Source organism: Molothrus aeneus, chromosome 1, assembly GCF_037042795.1.
Source record: "Molothrus aeneus isolate 106 chromosome 1, BPBGC_Maene_1.0, whole genome shotgun sequence".
Classification (NCBI taxonomy): domain Eukaryota; kingdom Metazoa; phylum Chordata; class Aves; order Passeriformes; family Icteridae; genus Molothrus; species Molothrus aeneus.
Window position 1 is genome coordinate 88249871 of NC_089646.1, and position 22387 is coordinate 88272257.

A 22387-nucleotide genomic window follows, 5' to 3' on the forward strand; every position below is an offset into this window, starting at 1 on the left:
AGCTGTGACAAGCCATAAAGCCAAGCACAACATTCAGTGAGAACCTGAAAAAAACTCTATCTGAACAAGTTTTAATATTACACTCATTATTGGGGAACCTTGTTCTTATTTTGCCAGGAGTGGAGGACTGCATCAATAGACTCCCAGTTGCTGGCAACATTTTGTCACCAAAGGTCATAGAGCAAAGACATTCAAAGCACATACCTTTCCACTTTGTTTCTGACACACCTGTCCTTACTCAAATGGTTAGTATTTGCTGTTTTGTATTTGTTGACCAGGTCTTCAAAAGTGCAGATGCAAAATTTCAGCCATCCTTTCTGACTTGGGACATGCCGTAAAGTAACTGAGTGCCTGGTTTGACTTGAATTCATATCTGTCCCCTTGATCTGCAAAGCATCCAAATGTCAGAAAAGCTGTTTGAATGTAAAATGTACAGCTCAGCTTCACATCTGAGTGCAATCCTGTTGTGGGACTGCACATTCTCAGGCCAGCTGTTTTTTCACTTACACAATATCAGACTACTGGAGTCTACCTGAAATTTTATGCTAAATGCAGTTCTTACATGGACTTCAGCTTATGGGCAGTCCAGCCGCACCCTGAGTTTCTTATTGTCTGGGGTAAACAGCATGAAATAGTCAATGGTGTGACTGATGCTAAGCTTATGTCTCTTCAAGTAAGGGAAGTCATATCTAGACTAGAATGGAGGTGAAAATCAAGCACCTTGCTACTTCTGCAGGACTGCTGAGAAGCATTCCCTCATTAATGTGAGAAGCTCTTCTCATTTTGCTGTAGGGCAAGTGCTTGCTTAAGCAGGCAGGAGGGTTTTCTCTTGTTCCTTATTATGTGTCCAAGATAATGAAGGAGGAGCTTTTAGGGTCCCAGTCAAGTAACAAGTCTAAAATGAATTATTTTAAGTACTTGGATAATTCTATTGTCATTATGTTTTCTTTAATAAAAAACTATTTACCAAGAAGTGTATTTATTGTGTGTATTTACTGAGTCATAAGCAAAATTAATTTGATAATTTCTGTGTATTTATAGTTGATGGTAGCTGGAAATTAAAAAAGTAGTTTAAAACTGCTTTCTGTGCTTGGAATGATGGAGAACTGATTCTGTTTTATTTAAGAATTTTAAGCATCATTAAAGCAGTAGGCTAGAGAGGGTGCTGTTTGCCTGAGTGCTTTACTAGCCACTGGAAGGGAGGTGATAAATTTGCATTGAAATATCATTTGAAAGCCTAATACATAGAATGAGTTCTTACTGGGTTATGGACGTTCATTGATCTCTTTTCTTGCTGTATTTCTTTACTCTACTGGAGAGAGTAAAAGGAGAAAAGGACTGATGGGAGTATAGGAACATGAGGGTCACTATAAGGAGCAGGTTGAGAAAGTGGGAAGAAATCAGACCAGTGAGAGGAAATGCAAATATTTACTCACAAATATGTTGTTGGTACAGATATGAGAGAAAGTGCTGGAGGACACTGCAGTAAGAGGTGCCTACAAAATTGTCTTGGTTTGAAAAGACAGATGTCTGCTAAGGAAGGCAGGAGCCTCCCCTGAACTGGAAACTGTAAACCCCCTCCCTCCAAATTGTTATAAATTTGAATATAAGCAGGACTCTCAGGCAAAGATATGGGAGCAGTTATAACAGTTCCTTATTAGGGAAGAAAATAAAACATAAAATAAACAATGTAGTAATACAAAACAACACTGTCAGAATACAACCTGATATCCTGTTGGTCAGGGTGTTGGTAGCAGTCCAATTGGAATGGTGGCGGCAGTCCTCCTGCAGTGTCAGGTATGGTTCTGTTGGAGCAGTGATCATGTAGAAGGGTGTAATCTTCCTCTGAAGATCCACTAGAAAAGGCAGCTATTCCTCTAGGAATCCAGTAGAAAGACTGTTCTGGTGTCCCAGAATCTCAGATTATATCCAGTTAGGAATGCTTGGCTCCTCCTTCTGGGCAGAGCATCCCACAATGGGATGATGGTATTTTGTCAGTCATGCAGTAACACTCGATTGCCCATTAACAGCAGATGTCTCCCCGGAGGGAGGAGTGGTTTGTGGAAGAGATAAAAAAAACTGCCCAATTAATACAAGATAACTGCCACACCTCTAACAGATGGCAAATAGAATACACATGGCCTTCTAGGACAAAAATAAGGGAGCAGACTCATCTAGTGAGGAGGCATAAGGAAAAAGAGGCAATTCTTTATTCCTTGTTTCTCATTGGTAAAGATGGGCTTTGCAGCCATGTCTCTGTCCTTGCCGAGTGGTGTGGCTGGACCTGAGGCAGAATTGACAAGAGCAAGAGGGCAAAGGAAAACCCTTCCAGCTTCCCTTCCTCCTGCTGCCGTTGTCCATGCCTGCCCTTATCAGTGGGAGTAAAGCTGAAAGGCAGGGCATGTCCATTCACTGGAGGAGGTGAACCTTACATATCAGCAGCAGCATTGTAGGACTGGTTTTGTCAGAGAAATTGCGCAGTGGGAACTGAGCTGGGCAAGACCAGCCCACAGTAGTCATTGAATCTAACTTCAGACAAGACCACATGTGACAGCCTGTGGAGAAGATTCCCCCAGGCCACTAAAAATGCCATTAACTTGGACATCTCCTTTACAGATGACCTCAGCTGTTAGAGGCAATACCAATCTTCAAAGACCATGCCCGACCATAGCATGTGAAAGGCTGCATGGACCTGAAGTAGAATTGCTTTTGATGCCTTCTGCCAGTGAAGGGGGAGGCACAGTGCACAGTCTGAGTGTGCCACTTTTGCTTTCCCTCTGCACTCCTCCCCAGGACACTGACACTCAGCAAAGCACCATGAGGGTTAGAGGTGCAGATTCAGTGACCTGCCATTACTGGCTCCAAACTGAGTGAAAATGCACCTACCCAGGGAATACTCTGCATAGGAATGGCTCATGCCCTTCTTTCTTACACCATATTGTCCTGGGGCTGTACAGAGCATCATGAGCACACATGCGCTGCTTTTAGCTCAAGGCAGAATCTAATGCTAACTGTCCTGCACTGTATAATCATGAAATGTGGGGAAAATATAGTGCTTCTTGTGTTCAAAATTCAAGTTAGAACTTCAGCCAGCTGAAACAAGTGACTTTGAGAATGAGCTTGTGATCTTAAAGCAGTCTTAACCACATAGAGAATTGGATTAACCCAAGTAAAGCAAAAAACACAACTCTGAAGAGAGATGATATTTGGTATTTACAACCATTATTCCTGCAATGTAGTTTAGCTTTGTGAATACAGTTTTTGCAAATAACTGTAAAATACTTCTTTGTTTGCAAATTTGGAAGTCAGATGAAAGTTCAGCCTTAAGCAAATTTCTTCACGGCTGTGTGGTAAAAAATGTCTGGTAGCCTATAGATGTGCGATAAAGAAGCTCAGGCAGAAGATTGACCTGCACTGAGAGCATTTGTGTTTGTTTCTAGTTACCTCTCTCCTTGCCCTGTGATTTAGTATTATGTGGGTGAGATATTTGTACTAGTACACAGGAAACCCTTGAACATGGAAAATAGTACTTACTAAAATAGATAGCATTCCCGAGGGGGAAACAGCAAAATTACATGAGATTCATAGAATAAGGAATAACTAAAATTGCCCAATTATTTAAACTGAGGTATTTTTCTATCAATATAATATCTTGCTGAGCTTGTGGAGCATAATTTAGAGTAGGCCTTTTGCCTGCAGATCACAATATAAATATTTTATATGATCTCCTACACTATTACAATAATAGAAGTAGTGTTATTTAATCCACTCCTGGCAAAGCAGATGCGTGCCAGAATGCATAAAGCACTCAAGGACCTGGTTTTGTTATCATGGAAACTGATTGGTAGAATGATTTATCTAAAGTTTGATTCCTCATCGTGGAAGTGGATTTGATTGTGCTTGTGAGACACAATTTAAGGTTGTGTTGAAGCCTCATGAAAAAAAAGTGTTTGTGATGGAAATATTTACAATATGAGGATGAAAAAACTTCTCAAATGTAAGCAGGTAAAGCAAGAGCCATGTCTGGGTTGGGAGGAGGGCTGGGAGAGACTGCATTTCTGCAAATTATTTGATTTAGACTTAATAGAAATTGTTACCACAAAAAGTGAATTTGAATACACCTCTTAAAAGCCAGTTCCAAGCAAAGAAACTACAAGCCACAGCAGAGAGCATGCAAGTGCTGCTGTATCTTCGTAGCGGTCTCATAAAGTGGGTTGCAAGTCAGCAGGGGTGGAGAAGTTCAAAGTTTAATAAAACTTTTCCTAAAAATACAGCCTTTGGAGTGTAATTTAATGCCTCTCTTGACAGTCATTGTTTCCCTTATTTTTTATTGCAACATATGTTTCAGTTTTGGTATCTGATTTTCCCTGACTAAAGTCCTTGGGCCTGATGTGGGTATTTGGGTGCCGAAGGACTTAGGGTAGGTGGTCCAAATACTTCTCTACCTTTTCTATAAAGTGGATGGGAGATGAGTATTGATGGCTAATCACCATAATTTTGCACACTCGAGCAGGCTTTAGAAATCAGAATGCTAAAATCCTATGGGAAACATTTAAAGCTATGTCCTTTCCCCCACGCGATTGTGCCTAAAGCTGATATGCATTGGGAATGATGAAAAGATGACCATTGTTTTGTACATTTGTATGTGACATACTATGTTATTGAGTACTTCCTCTGTCTGTTTATGCTTTCTTTTTCATGCTTACTGTAGCTTTTATTGATGTGTTTGATAACATGGCATCAGCTGCAAGGCAGAAATGTTTACTCTGTCGGGGTTTTTTTTAAAACTGTTCAATGTAGATTAAAAAACTTCAGCAGCCCCTGGATGGATAGGCTTAAGCTGAAAATTTACATGTGAGTAACAAATATTATAGTGCAAATGAGCCAGACACAGAAAAGGAAATTCATAATAAGGGACTGCTCTGGCAGTATTAATCTGCCTCATGTAGATTGTGTGATGAATCATCCCATGTCACCACAAGGACTGCTGCTGCTGAGCTCTGCCAGCAAGTGGGACAATAAAAAGTGTGTATGGAAGAGTTGAGGGGAGGGCACACAGAAGGTAAGAGGAAAGGGACAAAAAAAGAACAGCTATTTAAAACTGGACATGTCAAGCCTGGCCAATAGCTCATGTTATATATAATTCAGCCAATTCATTGGGTAAATCATTTCATATGCTCCACAAAATGCAATTTGCTTCCATGGCCAAGCATGACAAAGCTTTCACAGAATTGCAGTTGGCAAAGAGCTCTTCTAGGATAGTTAATTCAGGGCCTGTGAGATTGCTGAGGCATCTTGTCAGAACATTAAATAATCACACAATGTCATGAGGGAATATCTAATTAAGGGTCCAATTTCTCAAGGGTCTGAGTACCTGTTACAATGTGCCGAGAACCCTTAATTCCCACTGACAAGAGCAGCAGCTTAGGGTGTTCCCAGCAGGCGTTTAATAGGATTGTGGCCTTACTTCATTTGGCTGGGATAAATCCAGGCCAGTCAGGTGAAGCAACAGTAATGAAACAAGACAAGATAATGACACATAGGGTTACATTCCAGCAGGAATGTTATTACTTGCAGATGACGAAACATACTCAGGTGTGAAGTCCCTGTGAAATACAGGAAAAGATATAAGGATGCATTCTTAGGGGTTAAATTTGTGCCTTTGAGAAAGATCTGTCTGTATTCATCCCATGCAAAAAGAGCTGTAAAAGGCAACATGAACTCTTTATCACCCCAGACCATTATCCTGTATGAACAAGTGACAGAATTCCCATCCATGGTTTGGTTTCCAAGAACTTACAACCACATGACAATTGTCTGCCTTACAAAGGCAAGCAGATTTTCATCCAGTGTTTGGGAAGCAGAAAGCTTGGGTAGGGGAAATATGGGTGCTGAATTTCCCTGAGCAGCATTCTTGGTGTGACCCAAGAGATAGAACAAAATTTGAGGTAGAGAGATGAAGCCTTACCAGTAAGACTTTTCCCTCCTCCTTGTATACCTGCAGTTATATAAAGGAGAAGAATGTTAGATGCAGCAGAAGAGAATAAGCATTGAATTTTGGCTTATTCTCAGAGATGAAAGTAGAAATAGCATTCTTTTCTTTGTCCTGAAGGACTGTTACAAAAGGGACTAAATGAGTAGGGAGCATGGCATTATGTTAAGCACTTTTGGGAGAGTGAAAAGTTAAAATTAATCTTTGTGTTGTCAGGCTCTTAAGTGAGGAATGATGCATTAGACAACCTGATTTTATTTGATTTGTTGGGAAACCAGAGCTGCAGTGCAGTTTCTTGAACAGAGTTACAGGCTTCAGTTAAAGAGAGAGGCAAAGTGCACACATCACTCTGATCACTCTGGAGTAGATCAGCATAAGCATTTTCTATATCATGAGTAATGTTTGCTGGAAGAAATCAAATTACTGTTACACAGACCATCTGTTTTCTTTGCATGCAATCATGTAAGTGTTTTAGGACAAACCATCCTTTTTAATCAGTTGTAAATCTCTTATGGCAAGGCACTGTTTTCTGTAATAAAATCTATTTTTATGATAAATGTGAGAGTTTTAAATACTGGTTTCTCCTGCATAAATATAGTGTACATATTGTTCATAACATAAAAAGTAGGGGTGTACAACATTAGTTATTATCTGTCAAGAACTTAATTTTAGGGCTTTTTGCATAGCCATTTTTGGATATCTGTTGGATCTGCAACTCACTGGTGTTCAACTATTATAGCAAATAACATAGTGAGTAATACTGTCCATTTATAGCCCAAGAAGTTGATTCCTATATAAATTTAGTAAATGGAGTATAATAGGGCCTCTATTTTGTAGCATAACTGCTATGATAAAAGTGATTACTGTGGAAGATGACTGCCTTTTGTCTAAATTCTTACCCTTGGAAATACTGAGGAAAACAAGGCATGACTTATTAAAAAATGAGCCTGCGGAATGGTCTAATGACATTAAAGAGACTTGAATTTATGTTCCAAGAAGGAGTCAACAATAGAGTGTGATATTTACTTCATGTTTAAAGGCAGCTCATTCACAGACATAATTGTCCCATTCATTTTAGTGGGTGCTGAATTGAGCCTACTATTTTATTTTTTTATCACTGTCAGCTGTCAACTTCCCTGATGCATGTATTGTCTTTGGGTGCTCTTGAATTCAGAGGAAGCTGAAGGTCTGCCTGTTTAGCAAAGTTTCCTCTGATTTCAAAAGCAGCTGGGTGATTGCTTTGCCAGAATTTGCTCTGTATTGCATAAAATGACCCTGAAATAAAAGAAAGAAACAAGAACTGTAAGTAACACAATTGGAAATTCCCTCAGCAGGTTGGCTGTCCTCCTCAATGAGGTTGGCAAGCCTGAATTTCATTTGTTCAGACACTTTCAAATCAATGCTATTTTGTCTGAATAATTAAGCTGCTTACTCAGGCTTGAAAAGTGTATGGTGCTAAATTCTTGCGCTTTTTTGGGTAAACATGAAGAGGCAAAGAGGGAGAAACAGATGGACCATGCACCTGGAAAAATTATAGTGCCTACAGTCTGGTGCCATCCCATGGTACAGTGGAAGTTTTCTGCTCATGGAAATATCAGATGAAATCAAGGGCCCCTATAAGTCCTATTGTGAAGGCTGGACTCAAAATCTCCATGTCCTGTGTATTACCACTTAATTTCAATGAAAGGGAAAAAGCAGAACAGGGTGAATGGCTTACAGAATCATACAGGTGATGGAGAATGAAAGAGAAAATAAATCTGTATTTGTAGCGGTCTAGTAATTTGTTTGCATTTTTTTGTTGTTCAAATTCAGTATTCTTTCTTTGAGAAAATTATTAAGATGAGATAAAATTTTACTTTTTATTCCCTCTGGCTTTTCTTCTTATGTTTGCCCTTCTTTCATTCACAGGGAAGAAAATTGCAGGGAAATTAAATAATGTCATTGAATCACAGCAATTTGTTTGTTAGAATAGACTTCTGGAGGGTGCAGGAGGGTATCATCAATCTCCTAGTCTAAGCAAAAAAAAAATAGATAACATCACTCACAGCCTTGTTCTGTTGAATTTGGAGTATCCACAAGGATGGAGATTTGCCAGCCTCTCCCAACAACCTATTTCTCAGACTTCCTTTTGTTCCCCTAGAAGCTCATCTGTTTGTTTCTCATGTTCCTCACCAGTTTCAAATCCAGCTGAGGTCTGGCTTCCCCAGTTTCATCCAAGCAGTCCAGAACAAGGAAGTTCTGCATTGTTCCCAAGTAGCCCTCCCAACCTCTTCATCCTGTGCTGTCCATCTGCTGTGCCTGCATGACATCCCAAATGGCAACCTGGGAGGTCCCAGTGCACTGAAGGAGCTGTTTTCAGCAAGCAGCTTCCTCTTCCGGGCCCCTTTTGCTGTCTTGGGCTTCAGGAGACACATTTCAGTTGGAGCTGTCAAAAAAGTTGATGCAAATATTTGTTTTATATTTTTCATGTCATTCTTCCTACTCCCATCTTCATATTTCCAAATCTTTTTCAGCAAGATAGATAAGGTGAAAGATATCAAAACAATCTATTTCCACAAGGGATTTTTTTTTAGCATGATTTTTCATTCGCATGTAAGTAAAATTACTACAGTATTTTGACTTTTTAAATCTTATTTTTGTTGGGTTTTTTTGCCCAGAACTTTGGAATAGTTACCACATGAGTTCTTCAGTAGCTTCAGTAGAATAGACAATATATTTTCCAGCTGTATGGTCTGTTTTTATCCAAGAAAGATATTTTGATGTATTTACAATTGTCAAAGAAGCACTGGCCTAGCTCTAAGAACAGTAAATGCAAACACTACTGCTTGGAAATTATCACATTTTTTCTATCAAGAAACAATTCAGCAAAATTACTTAATTTGCTTAGTAGTAAAGACTGTGGTAGACTATGAATTACTGTTGTCATAGCTACACTGTATTTTGATACAGTACATTTGTTCATTGAAATGATAATAAAATAATTTGCTGTACAGCAAGTATGAAACATATCTTAAATTACAATGAATTACTTATTGTAATGAATACCTTAAAATATAAATACAGAGCTTCTGACTCCGTGTTTAAGTGCAGTAAGTAGAGAATACTACTGTTTATTTTAGCAATTTCCGGTGTCTGCAGTGCTGATTACACTGAAGTGGGAATCAATGACAATGTGCCATATAGGAGACTTTATTTATAGTAGCTTTATAACTGATCTAAAGTGAGACAATAGATTTTGATATCCATGACCTTTAATAGAAAACGCTCTGAAGAGAAGTTTCCAATTTTACCTCCAAAGTAACCCCTAGTGAAAGTCCTTCGTATTTTAGACTTTGTGAGGCAATTAAATACTGACCTATTCTCAGTTCCTTTCTCCCTCAGTTGCTTCTGTATCTTGGCTATTCAGTTGACAAAACAGAAAAAAATATTCAGGGGAGCTCTACAAAGCTAGACATTTGCCCATTTCTGCTTTTTAGAATGTTCTTAAGTGCAGCATGTTTGGGGTTTGCATGTTTGCTTTTCTTTCCTTGACCTATTGAGGTCCAGTGGTTGTAGAGGATATGATCTGTGCACGCGTTCCAAAGTCTCCTCTTCCACCTCTTTACCAGGTGTATTTTTGAAGGAAATGGAGCAGGAAAGTGGCATAGATGATGATCAGGTTTGGCTTTGAACTGGTGTCCCTCAGCTCACTTGGTGGTACAGGGAGGAAAAGTGGGCAACAGAAATGCTTGGTCACAATTTTGAAATATATGTAAGTCTGAGCAGTTCATCCTTGAAGAGGAGAAGTCTATAGGTATTAAAAAAAAGCCGTAATACCAGTGAATAATCTTCATTCTGGACATTCTGGAGAGAAAAACAGTAGAAAAAATAGCTTAGAGAAACTACAGGGAAGAGAATATGTGTAGAATGGTGAGATTGAATTAATATTTCAGAACAGATCATTGTAGTATCTGAACAGTGAGATAGAAACTAAAAGTAAATGCATCTAACTAAATGTATCTATTTGAAATGTGATGTGTTAACCAGTAGAATTAATTAAATTACTGAAAACTCTCCTTACACATATAATTTCTCTACAACTAAAAAAGGCAGCTTAAAAAAATTGGGGCTCTTACTAACAGTAATTCCTCCAGGCTGCTTATTTTTGAAACAACTCGGGGTTTTTATTCCTCAGTATTGGCTACTATTGAAGGCAGGAGGTAAGAATTACCTGACTTACAGAAATTATTGTTCCAGTGCCTTCATTCTCCACATTTGGTCTCTTTATCCTCTCCGTCACAGGTAACTATCTTACACCCAGAGCAAGAAAAGCAAATTCACGTGGCTGCCCCATATCTCTAAGGAACCTAATGCATGAGTGGACTAGAGAAGAGACAGAGAGAAAAACTCCCAAGACCTACAGATCATCTGGCTGGCAGGGTGAGTGAATGTCCTGTTATCTCAGTCATGTGTTGTCAGCTACACAAGGAGTGAGCCTGCTTTCAGCATTGCCTCACGAATTATTTATCCTGGGAAAAAGAGGATCAAAATGTGTCGTGTTTCTGGGACTCTGATATTGGTGCCTCACATGGATTCAGAAGTACTAAGCCAAACACCTCCTATATTTTCAGTTTAAGCACTGAATGTGGATTTAAGAGCGAGTTCTATATATGGAGGAGGGGGTTAATGTGTGCTGTGCAGTTAAAGCCATTTTCAAATATGGTAAGTGAAACAGAAATATCTATTACTGAATCAGTCCAAACTCTTGATGATTCATAAAAAGATCCAAAAAAAATAAAAGAAAGGAAGAAAACTCATTTTCCCAGTGCCAACTGTACTTAGATTGCTATGGATGTGGGCCTGTGCTCCTGCTTCTCATAAGTAACTTCTTGCTTACAAAACACAATAAAAACAAACAAAAAAATTTCCTAGCAGAGAAGCAAACGTGCAGTACCCTTATGTAATAGTCAGAACCTGATTAAATGATCCCCTTTTCCTTCTGGCTTTGCCTGTTCCAAAAGGTGGTAGAAGCAGAGACTGTAGCAGGTTCTGGAACATTTCCTCCAGTTCACAGCAGTGAGTCAGAGGTTCTGTCAAGTACCAACAACCAATTTAAGGGAATCAAGATCCACATGTACAGAGGATTACTTATATTTCAAAAGGATGATGCAAATAGAAATAGACAAACACGGAAGAAAATATGACCCGAAGATTACCTCCAAGTTCCCTGTCTGGTGGTCTGTGTCTCCACAAAAGACATAATAAAAATGTTGCCCTCCTCCACTGGAGTAGCTGATGCTTCCCCTCTGTATTTGGTCATGCACATTTCTGCACCCTAAACACTGGGCAGGCCCCATGTGCTCTGGTCCCCTCTGCTGGGGTGAAAAATATGAGTACAACAAACCCATCTTCCCTGCAACCCAGGCCCAGTCTAAATTTGTTCTTAGAAAGGAAAAAAAGCAGCTGAATTACAGTTTTGTCTGTGTGAAGATCCACCCTGGCTAGGAACCATAAGACAATTTACCAAAGCCTACAACATGATAAAACAAAATAAAAGGCACTCCAGGGTTTTTCCTTCAACTCCAACTGCTCTCTTATAGGGGAAGCAAAACCTAGCAGTACAACAGCACCTTTACAATTCATATTAGGTGATGTGTTCAGTATATTGGGCTGTTTTTCTTGCCATATAAGCAATATTCTGACTTTGGTGAAAGTCTGCATTTTCTGACTCCACATTCTTTGAGGGCATCTGTCGAAATGCAAAGGTTGTCTGAACTTTGCCTTATGTTCCAGTTAGAAGAAGGAGAATTTTGCTATTTTTGGTATTTTTGTTGTGCTTTGGGTTACCTTGTTTTTAGCAAGTACTCCTCTGAGTGTGCTAGAAGATGACTTTGGTGCACAGAATTTTGACAGAAATGAGGTAATTCCCTTGGCCATTCTGAACCCAACAGCAACAACCAGCCCTGCTCTCTGTTTCTGGGCTCTGAAATCCATAGGAAAAGGTGTTCAGATGCTGATGAGACACTTTTCTGCTCTAGCAGCTGTTTCTTGCCTCCTTGTGGAAAAGGCAGTGGAGCAGATACAGCCTGGGGGCACAGGTTTGTCCATACTTTACAAATAACAGTGTCTTCTTCCACAATGTTATTACGCTCTCTTGTTTTAATACAGTAAGTATGTATTTTAATACAGCTTTTAAGTAACCACTTATTTGCCCCTTAATCTTCTACTTTATTTTATATCATATCTGTGCAATAGAGGTGGGTTTGATGTGTTTTGACACAGTGATGTGTCAAAATGACACAAATGAGGGCTAGTGTGACTGAGAGCAGTAAAGGCGTTCAGTAAGATGTCAGCATAGCTGAAGATTAAAGTTAATGTATTTTTTGACTCTTTAAACCATTTCTATTTGCATTGCTTTTGCAGTTCACACATAAAATCAGTCTCAAATTCAAATCTAGTTGAAGCTTCATGAACATTACTTCAAGAAAATAAGATGTTGGCAAATGATTAAATGTGTAATTAGAGGTTTCATATTTAATCTTGTCACTGTAGTGATTTATGGTTTATTATTTGGCTAAGTAATGCACTTCTTTTCTAGTGTTTTTTCTTCCCTTCATTGTTGTTAGTGTCTGTATTATTACAGTAAAGAAATTTGTCACAAGGACAATACTTTTGTTCTCAGCTGCAAGATACAGAGAGTTAAATCAAAGCATAGAAGATGCAATACACTTCCCACTGCAGCTGGTGGGAGAATTGTGACGTGTTTACATTGTTGGGCCAGCAATGCTTTAGTGGTGAGAACAAAGGTCAGGATGTAGCCTCTGTGCTTCTCTGCTGTCATATTTAGGGCTGAAACAGGTGTCTTCAGTAGCTAGTCCCAGGAAGGCTCAATAAAGACATGGAGCTGGGACACACAATCTCCCTCTGTAGTACGTGCCAGAATTGGGTGGAAACCTGCAAACGCAGCAGAAAGAGCCTTGAAATAGCCCTTAGCAAATGCTGACCAGAGTCCAGTGCCTACAGGCTGTGGAGTCCGGGCCCTTCTCCAGAGGTAGGTCTCCATAGCAGGATTTTTTTAAAAGGACTCATCAGGATTTGTGCTCACCACAGCTGCCCAACAGATATGTGGGACCTTGCTTGTGTGAAACTGATGGCTCTTCCCTCCCTTTCCAAGTTGCACCAGCCATTGGGCTGTGCTACGCTTTTTCTCCTTTCTTCCAGCTGCATGAAATTTGCAACTTCACTCTGGCAGGTCTGTAGTATGTCTAGTAAAACAGTCCCAGATCCTGTTTTCCAAAACAGCTTGTAGTTCTGCTGGAAAGGCAGTGTCCACACTGCCCCAAGGTGGGAAAAGCCTGGAAATGGGATTCCTCACACTCAAGTGAGTGTTCCAAGTTATGCTTGGAACAGGATATTACTTCTTCCAGCTGCACCATAGAAAATAAGCCAGATCTGAGATTTTGGGACTTAGGTGTTGTTTCAGGCTCACAAGGGCTCTTGAACTTGGAACACCTTGTTGCTGAGGTGGAGTTGTTTGTGGGACTTCAAAGATAGAGTGAGAATTGAATTTTTTGGTGGCAGTTTTCATATGTAGATGAGTAAATTTTTATGTGCTACTAACTTCCTCTTGATCAAGGACCTACTTAAAAAAATAAGATTTATTCTCTTACTAACATGGTACTAAGAGTCCCGTCTTACAGTAACTTCACACAAGTGTGGTTTCCACACTATGGCAGGATGAAATAGGTTAGATTTTATTTCTGGTTGGGAGTTTGAGTTCATATTCATGCTAACTTCACCTAGTACTGTTAAAGTGAGCAGAAAAAATATGTTGTCATTTTCACTGTTTTAACCTAACTATGACTTATAGATGCACTTTACAGCAATGTTTAACACAGGTTAATTATGCTCTGTTGAAAGTATTGTATTTTACATTCTCCTTACCATTTTGTAAGATTTTTGTGTTTCTTCATATTCTTTGTCTTATTGAAAACACTGGGGTCATTTCTTTTAATGCTCTGCAATGATTACAGTAGAAACTTCCAAGAGATCTTTACAAAATTGTAGCTGAATAAAAAGTGTAAAAATCATTTTTCTTGAGAAATGGTTATGTAAAAAAGGACTTCTGTTTTGTCATTTGTTTTTAGTATGTCTCTTTGTCTTTTGAGCAAATTTTTCATTACCGTAATATTTTTCAGCTCTTATTGCTTCTTTTTCATTGTTGTTTGTTTGTTTGGGTTTTTGGTTTTGATTTGGTTCAGTTTGTGGTTTGGGTCTTGTTTGTTTAGTTGGTTTGCTTTGTTTTTAAGGTAGGTAACCAGTGAGAAAATGCTGTTCCAAGAAGTTATAAGAAGCCATAACTCCAGTACTACCTTTCTTATATTTTTTGAGCTGATATTGATGTTTTTTGAGCCGATGTGCCCTTATTTTAGGAAAGGAGTTGTTCATGTTAAACTTTTGATTCTTCCCTGAGTTATAATAGCTAGTTTAAGATCTGGCAATCTTAAGAAGTTCCTGTTGCTCTACTCAATCATCAGACCTTTAATTGGCTGTCTGGCATTTTTCCCTGCTATTGCAGTCCCCATTTGAATCAGAGGTCACTCAAAATTTCATAACAACTTTTGTCATATCTGACTTAATTAGTGATTGGTTATTATCTCCTCTTCAGAATTATCATTAAATATGTGCAATAAATCTAGTCCTACAGAAGTACTGTGTTGTACCATCTTATGCTCATGATACAAAACTGGGTGGTGTGGCAGATACACCTGAGGGCTGTGCTGCCATTCAGCAGGACCTTCAAAGGCTGGAGAGTTGGGCAGAGACAAACCTGATGAGGTTCAGCAAGGGCCAGTGCAAGGTCCTGCACCTGGGGAGGAAAACCCCAAGTCCCAGCACAGGCTGGGCTGTGACCCACTGGAGAGCAGCTCTGCAGAGAAGGACCTGGGCATCTTGCTGGATGACAAGTTGCCCATGAGCCAGCAGAGCCCTTGTGGCCAGGAGGGCCAGTGGGATCCTGGGGTGCTTTGGGAATAGTGTGGCCAGCAGGCCAAGGGAAGTGATCCTGTCCCTCTGCTTGGCTCTAGTGAGGCACATCTGGAGTGCTGTGTCCAGTTCTGGGCTCCTGGGCACAAGACAAGGAGGTAATGGAGAGGGTCCAACAGAGGCCACAAAGATGATTTGGGGTCTGGAGCATCTCTCTTATGAGGAGAGACTGCGGGAGCTGGGGATGTTTAATCTAGAAAAGAAAGGACTGGAAGAGGATCTCATCAGTGTATATAAGTATATTAAAGGGTATCAAGAGAATGATGCCAGCCTCTTTTCAGTGGTTCCCAGTGACAGGATGAGGAGCAATGGCCATAAATAAAATCACAAGAAGATCCACCTCAACATGAGGAAGAATTTCTTTACATTGAGGGTGTCAGAGCACTCTCTGCCCAAGAAACAGACTTCCCATGGAAGTTGTGAAGTCGCCCCATCTGGAGATGTTCCAAACCCACCTGAATACATTCCTGTGTAACCTGATTTAGGTGACCCTGCCTTGGCAGGGGGCTTGGACTGGATGGTCTCCAAAGGTCCCTTCCAACTTTAACAATTCTGTGATTCTGTGATTCACATCTTGCTGTTATTTAAAGTCTCTTGCTGTAACTCATTTTATGGGTACAAAAAATGTGTGGTATCAGCTACCCCTTATGATGCTTGAGATTTCTAGTCTTGCACTGTGAAGCAGAGGTAGAGGTCACCCCACAGCAAGGTGAATGGTCCTGGTGGCTTCAGTGGGTTTTTAGCTTTGCATGAGTCACAGTTTAAAGATTTCAAGACTTCCCTTCTTTATGGGAAGCTTCTAGAGAAGCACTGCTATGGGCTGCCATCCATAATATTTAACTCTGTGCTTAGAAGAGAATAATTTATATTTTGGAACCCTCATATACATGCATATTTTGACAACATTATTTGTTTGTTTTTTCAATATTTTAGACAAATTCCTGCTTTTCACAGTAGATTGAACACCTTTTGCTTCTTCTGAGCCATAGAAATCTAGTGTGTAAATTCATTTGAGCTTGAGGATTACTACCCTTTTAGTGTTTATGATCAAAAGTGTTAGCAAGACCCTTGGGGCAAACTCCTTACTGGAATGAAATAACATGGGCTATTTGAAGTCAACTGGTTGAGCCATCCCAATATACAGTAGAAAGAAAATTGGCCCCTGGTCCTTATGCCAGTGGAATGTATTGGAGTTTTTACATACAGTACTAGCATATAAAAGAGTACAACATTTGGAGGCAGAGTATATTTTCTGCTCTCTGCCTGACTCAGTATTAGAATCACAGAATCACTAATGTTGGAAAAGACATTTGAGGCCATTCAATCCAACCATTATCCCAGCACTGCCAAGTCCACCACTAAACCATGTCCCTCAGAGCCACATCTACATGTCTTTTAAATACCTCCAGGGATGGTGACTTCCCTGAGCAACTTGCACCAGTGTTTTCAGTGAAAAAATGTTCCTAGTGTACAATGTAAACCTGCCCTGCTATATTCTATAGGTGCTTGGATGGTCTATAACAGAATCCCACCAGGATATCTGCCTTGTTGGTCTTCCCTCTAAACACTCACAAACATTCAACCCATCATAAAGCTCTAGACAGTCGAAACACTTCCTATCATACAGGACTACCCCAACTACCTCTCCTTCCTCGCCTATCCCTTCTTAGGAGTTTATAGCCATGTTGCTTGGACTCCCTAGATGCTACAGTGTTACATATGCCATATTCAAACTTCAGAGCTAGAACAGGTATTTTCATCGACTAGGAAATACTGTGTGAAGTTTGAGGCCTGTAATGTAGACACAAAAAGTTACAGCTGAGATCCCTGAAAATGCAAGTTCAAAACAAACTTTGCAGCTCAGATTGAAGTCCTGTTTAGGTGAAATGGTCCTTTTTTAGTCTCATTGTAAGTATTTTTGCATTTTTAGCATGGGAGCGTTATCTTATATAACAGCCCATTCCTTCAGAAAACTTGGGCAAAAACTGCTTCCTCTAGGTCACAAGGAAGAATAGCCACAAGGGAAATCGTTCTTGTTTTCTAAAATGCATATATTCTGTTGTGCATTTCTGAGTAGCAGGGGGCAAGCACTTAGGAAGAGCTGATTCACTGAGATGCTTATGTAGAGGAGAGTTAGCATTGTGAAGTGAATTAATGTGAAAATTTTTATTGCTTACTTGTTTCCAGGCTGGATTTCTCCATCACAAGAACCTCAAGGCACAAAAGCCTCAGGGCCCAAAGCAGACAGTTTTTCTGAGAGGGGGATCATCATTTTTTTGATCACTGAGTGTGACGGTGTTCACAGGGGTCTCAGGTTGAGGGAAGAGACGAGGATTTGACTCCATGTTTCAGGCTTGATTTATTATTTTATTATATATATTATATTAAAACTATACTAAAAGAATAGAAGAAAGGATTTCCTCAGAAGGCTAGCTAAGAATAGAATAAAAAAGAATGATAACAAAGGCTCTGTCTTGGACTCTCTGTCCGAGGCAGCTGGGCTGTGATTGGCCATTAATTAGAAACGTCCAACATGGGCCAATCAAAGATCCACCTGTTGCATTCCACAGCAGCAGATAACCATTGTTTACATTTTGTTCCTGAGGCCTCTCAGCTTCTCAGGAGGAAAAAACCAAAGGAAAGGATTTTTCATAAAAGATGTCTGTGACAACTGAGTTCTTTAGGAACTTGGAGAGGTATCACATAAAGCTGCTGGACGAAGCAGAGCATGTGCAATTTGACTGGATAGGCAGAGACATGCAGGAGCTGGGCTGCTGCCCTACACCTCATCAGGCAGACCTGGTCCCAGGGTGAAATATTCACTGCTGGCTTCTGCCATTTCAAGCACAAAACAACAATGCATAAAATCTGAAGCTGTTCCTCTAGTTTGCTCCTGTTCTACTCTTCTGTACACTGATGATATAATATATATGATTATACATATATAATAAATATATAGCATATACTTGCTACAAAGGAATAAAATGCCATTCCCAAGAGCTACTATAGTCCTAGAATTCATAGCAAGCACCAGATTTTTTGTAATATTGTAACACTCCAAGGCTGAGGACTTTTAGCAGAATGGGATGCACTCAGAGAGCAAAATAAGTGATGTTAACTTTAACGATTCTGTGAAGTACCTTGAATCTTATGTCCATATTTTCAATAAAAACCCTATTAAAAGTATTGTAAACACTTCACAAATATTATTGAGTTGATCTGGATTTAAGGAGGAAGCCCAAGTGTACTGGAATTTACAAAAGGTCACAGACCTTTTGATGTAGCAAAAAGGCAACATTTCTCTTTCTAACCGCCCAACCCATACAAGAGAAGACTAAATTTATTTCCCACAAACCACTAACAGCTACTTCTTCTTGCTTACCTCCCACTGCATCTACTTTGATGAAATAATTGCACTCACTCTTGCTAAAATATTAGCATGAAATAATTAATATTTGCATTTAAAGCAGTGTGTGCGTGAGCTTTGTAGTTAATAGTGTGTTAAGGTGGAAAAAGTGATTTCATTCACTGTTTTTGGTAGCCCAATGTTGTGCATAGAACTGAAGTTTATTAAGTTGCTCTTCCAATTGTGAGCAACAAAAATGCTTATCTTTTGCAAGACATATAGGAAACTTGGGGTATCATTGTTTATTATCTTTTGAAGACTGACAGCAAGGTAGCAATTTCTCTATGATATTTTTTAGTTTTAATATATATAATAATGGTTTTTTAATGCGTGTGAACTAAAACTCAAAAGGATGGCAGCTTTTTTAGTGAGGCTCCTTTTTTCCTGTTGGACACTTTTTTGGAGTGGAAGGTGGGAAGTAGGGTAAATGGATGTCCCTACGGAATTTTTGAGGCGAGGCTGAATGAAAGAAAAACAATTCTGGTGAACTTCAAAGGACAATGACTGGTTTTCTCACTTGTGTGATTGCCTTTGGCTGTTGTATTTAACAGGCAGTAAAACTTACAAACAAGCAGAAATAATCATTCGGAGCAATAAAAAATGGAGGTTAATGAAAATGAGAAGCAACTTAAGTAAATGAGGAAAGCCAGCGGGAAAGGTCAGAGTGACTGAAGCAATATTCAAGTGAAAAAAATAAATTTGGAGATGGGAAGAAAGAAAATTGGTTTGATGGGACTGATAATACTTTTGTTCCCACAATCTTTGGCATTTATTCACTCTTTTGTCTTTATGCACATAAACAAGCCTCCCACCAGCCTGTGTCTCAGTGTATCTGACCCCACTTAATACATTAAATTTTTCTCCATGATTACCAAAACATTTTGAGAAAAATACTCTAAATTGAAACCCAAAGTAATTTAAATAGTTTTTTTTTTTTGTTAAAATGGAAAACTCCTTAAATAAGCAAATGAAAAATCTGTATCTTCAGTGTTCCCTAGTCTTTTGGCTTTCTTTTTCCTCAAGCAACCCAGGACTAACCTGGGAGATCTTACTGACTTTAAATGCATTACATATATTGATCTTTAGAAAGCTTTGGCGCCAGGCTGTCTGTAGCCTGTGTCCTACTGTCAGAAAGGAAATGCTCCTGATTTTGTCTACAGAAAAAATCAAAATGAAAAACATTATACGAGGTTCAGATTACTGTGAGAGCTGGTGGGGCCAGGGGAATTGGCTAATGGCAGCTGTATTGCAATTAGGGGGGAAGAACTTGGCTAAGAGCAGCAATGATTCCTTTTAGCATCTCAGAAAAGATTAAATGCATAATTTTTGAAAAATCATTCATTCAGAAATAACCTATGTATTCACTATATACCTACTTATCAGGCTCAGCAACATATTGGAGGGGATACTTTCCATATCCTTTCCTATTTATAACATCATATTCTTTCTTCATAATGAGATTCACTTGATGTCAGTACAGTCTTCTTTGAGTTCTGGACTAGTTTCAGGCTGTGAGTGGACCATATAAAGTCACTGCTATTCATCTTTTCTATTTTGGTAAGTTACTTTGATTCAATGATTTGCCCCCATGAGCCTATTAGTGAGAGGTTAGTTATCCAAACACACTCCCCTTGCAATTACAACTCACACAAACATTCCATCACCATCTTCTCACAGCAGCACTGAGTCAAGGCTTCAGGTACAACATGGGTTGAATCATCGTTGCTTTCTGTCATAGAGTTTAGCTGAAAGTAATGTGACTTTCTTTGGTCAGTGAAATCAATCTGGGTTCACCCAAAATAGTTAAAGTATATGACTGCTGTCCTGAGGCACTTCCTGCTCCATTGAATAATTACTTTTCCCACCAGCAATTGTCTGAAGAAAGTTGCCCTTTAGTCAAATGGGAACTCTAAACACTCTAAACATTTAGCTGCACTGCACAAACACATCCCCTTGGTGGTGGTATCCACCACCTTAACACCACACAAAACTCCTACTCCCACCAGCAGCCACCCACAATTCCCTGGTCCCATCACACTCCTGTCTCCCCCACCAGACCATAGCCGAGCTATTTTATGCATTTTGCCATACAGAAGAACATCTTCTATCCCTGTTACCAGCAACCCCTGTATGTGCATCTCCCTGTGCAGGTTTCATGCAGCCACAGGCACCTCCAGTCCCTGCCTCTTCCCTCCTGAGCAGAGTGCAGAGCAGTGCACGGAGTACCAAGAGGAGTGGCAGGGGCATGGCAGCCCTCTCCCAAGTTAACTACATTGGATCTGAAGATTAGGCATGCTTCAGGTTAGACATGCTTCAGATATGGGAGTAGGTTTGAGGTTTGTGGGGTTTAGAAAAAAAAAAGTTGATGTATGAACATTCATCCTTTTTTTTTTCTAAAACATTTTTGTATTACTACTTTTATAGTAGTCCAGACCTCCATGCAGAGATTGCTATTGTTTTATATTTTTATTTTACTTAGTTAACATATACTCCTATATAGTATACAGTCTTGTCTGGAAAATTTCGTTAGGGATCCATTTTTCTGAATGTCAGTGCCACCTTCACAGGTGCTGCTGCTTTGCTTTCATTAATTCTGATACTTGATTATGCTCCCAAAGAGGAGAAGAACCTTCCTGTATGGCCCAGGTGAAATGTCTCTTCTCATTACTGCCAGTTCTTAGCTGGTGCCTACCAGGCAGCACTGGGTTTTTTTCTGCTGTGCAGCTCTGCTCAAAAGAGACAAGCAAACTCTTCTGCTAAGGTAAACCTGCTTGCAAATGAAAAGTACTGTGTGTTTCCTAGATTATATCTGATTGCTAGTTATGGTAAATATATATAATAGTGTATAGTTTCCTAAAGGAAGTGTTTTACCAGGGTTGTCTGTGTTATCCTTCAGCTTTGAAATGAGGTATCATATAGTGCATTAGTAAGGGTAGTGCTGGGATGTATTTAAGTTATTTTCTGTTGTGTGGCTGTATTGCATTCTTTCTGTGTTAAATGAAGGAAGAGGGGTTGGAAGCTGCCTTTTTAATTTTTTTTTCTATTAGGACAGAGGTGATTTGATTGCAGAAAACAACAGGTCTGCTTAGTCTCCCTGGCACTAGTGTCTTAGGGTAAGGTGAAGGCAGAGGGGCTTGAGATGGGGAAAGAAGAGGAGAGATTTGAAGTTGTTCAAGAATTACTTAAATATTGGAGTCCTGAATGCATTTTCCTCTTTGATCAGCTTGACCTCTGCTCTTTAGTAGAAACTCAAATTAGGAGCATAGGATTGGAAGGGACCTCCTAAGTAATCCTGCCTTTCCTCTTGCCAATAGAGCTCCTGTAATATACAAATCTCTGAGAAGGTTGTTATAGTATATCTTCAATTTAACAGGGTTCTTTGCCCTTTTATATTCTGGCTATTCTGTAGTTGAGTTTCTGTGAAAATTGGACACCTTCTAATTTTTTTTGCTAAGGCAAGTTCAAAGACAGTTTATTCATATTTATTTTACTACTGATATTGCCTTTTATCCTAAGTGGTTTTGCCTCTTTGTTGCATGTGGAACTTTCTTAGGTTTTACTTTTGTGAAAGTTGACAAACTAAGGTCTTTGTAATGTGTCTTTTCAGGTAAGTGAGGTGGAGAGGTAGGTTTTGTTGCTTGGCAATTTCAATTAAGTGTTCTGTCTACTTTCTTCAATTGTTAAATTGTTCTTGTTTTAGGCTGTGTAAAACTATTACCACTCAACATTTCAAAATTACTTTTCCAAGAGTTTCTACAGTATTGATGCTTCCTAATATAAAAACATTTATTGGTACATCTTGGGCTCTCCTATGGAGACAGAGCTTATTGGACTTGTAGACTTGAGCTTGTTAGCTTGTAGACTTCTTGAGTAAGGGGAGTTTAATCTTTTTTCCTGTATCTGTGTTGGAAGTGGCCACCTTGGGCTGTCTCTATTGTCACTAGAGAGAAACAGGTAGAGAAACA

The 22387-nt window shown here is 39.4% G+C and overlaps 1 protein-coding gene across 11 annotated transcripts in view; it reads left to right on the top strand.

Annotated features, from left to right (window-relative positions):
* Positions 1–22387, top strand: part of LOC136563103 (poly(rC)-binding protein 3-like) — a 500444-nt gene that overhangs the window by 94958 nt on the left and 383099 nt on the right. For all 11 annotated transcript variants that reach the window (XM_066560312.1, XM_066560287.1, XM_066560296.1 and 8 more), the window contains one exon: positions 10274–10411. The gene's annotated coding sequence lies outside the window, so the exon portion shown is untranslated. The remainder of the gene's footprint in view (positions 1–10273; positions 10412–22387) is intronic.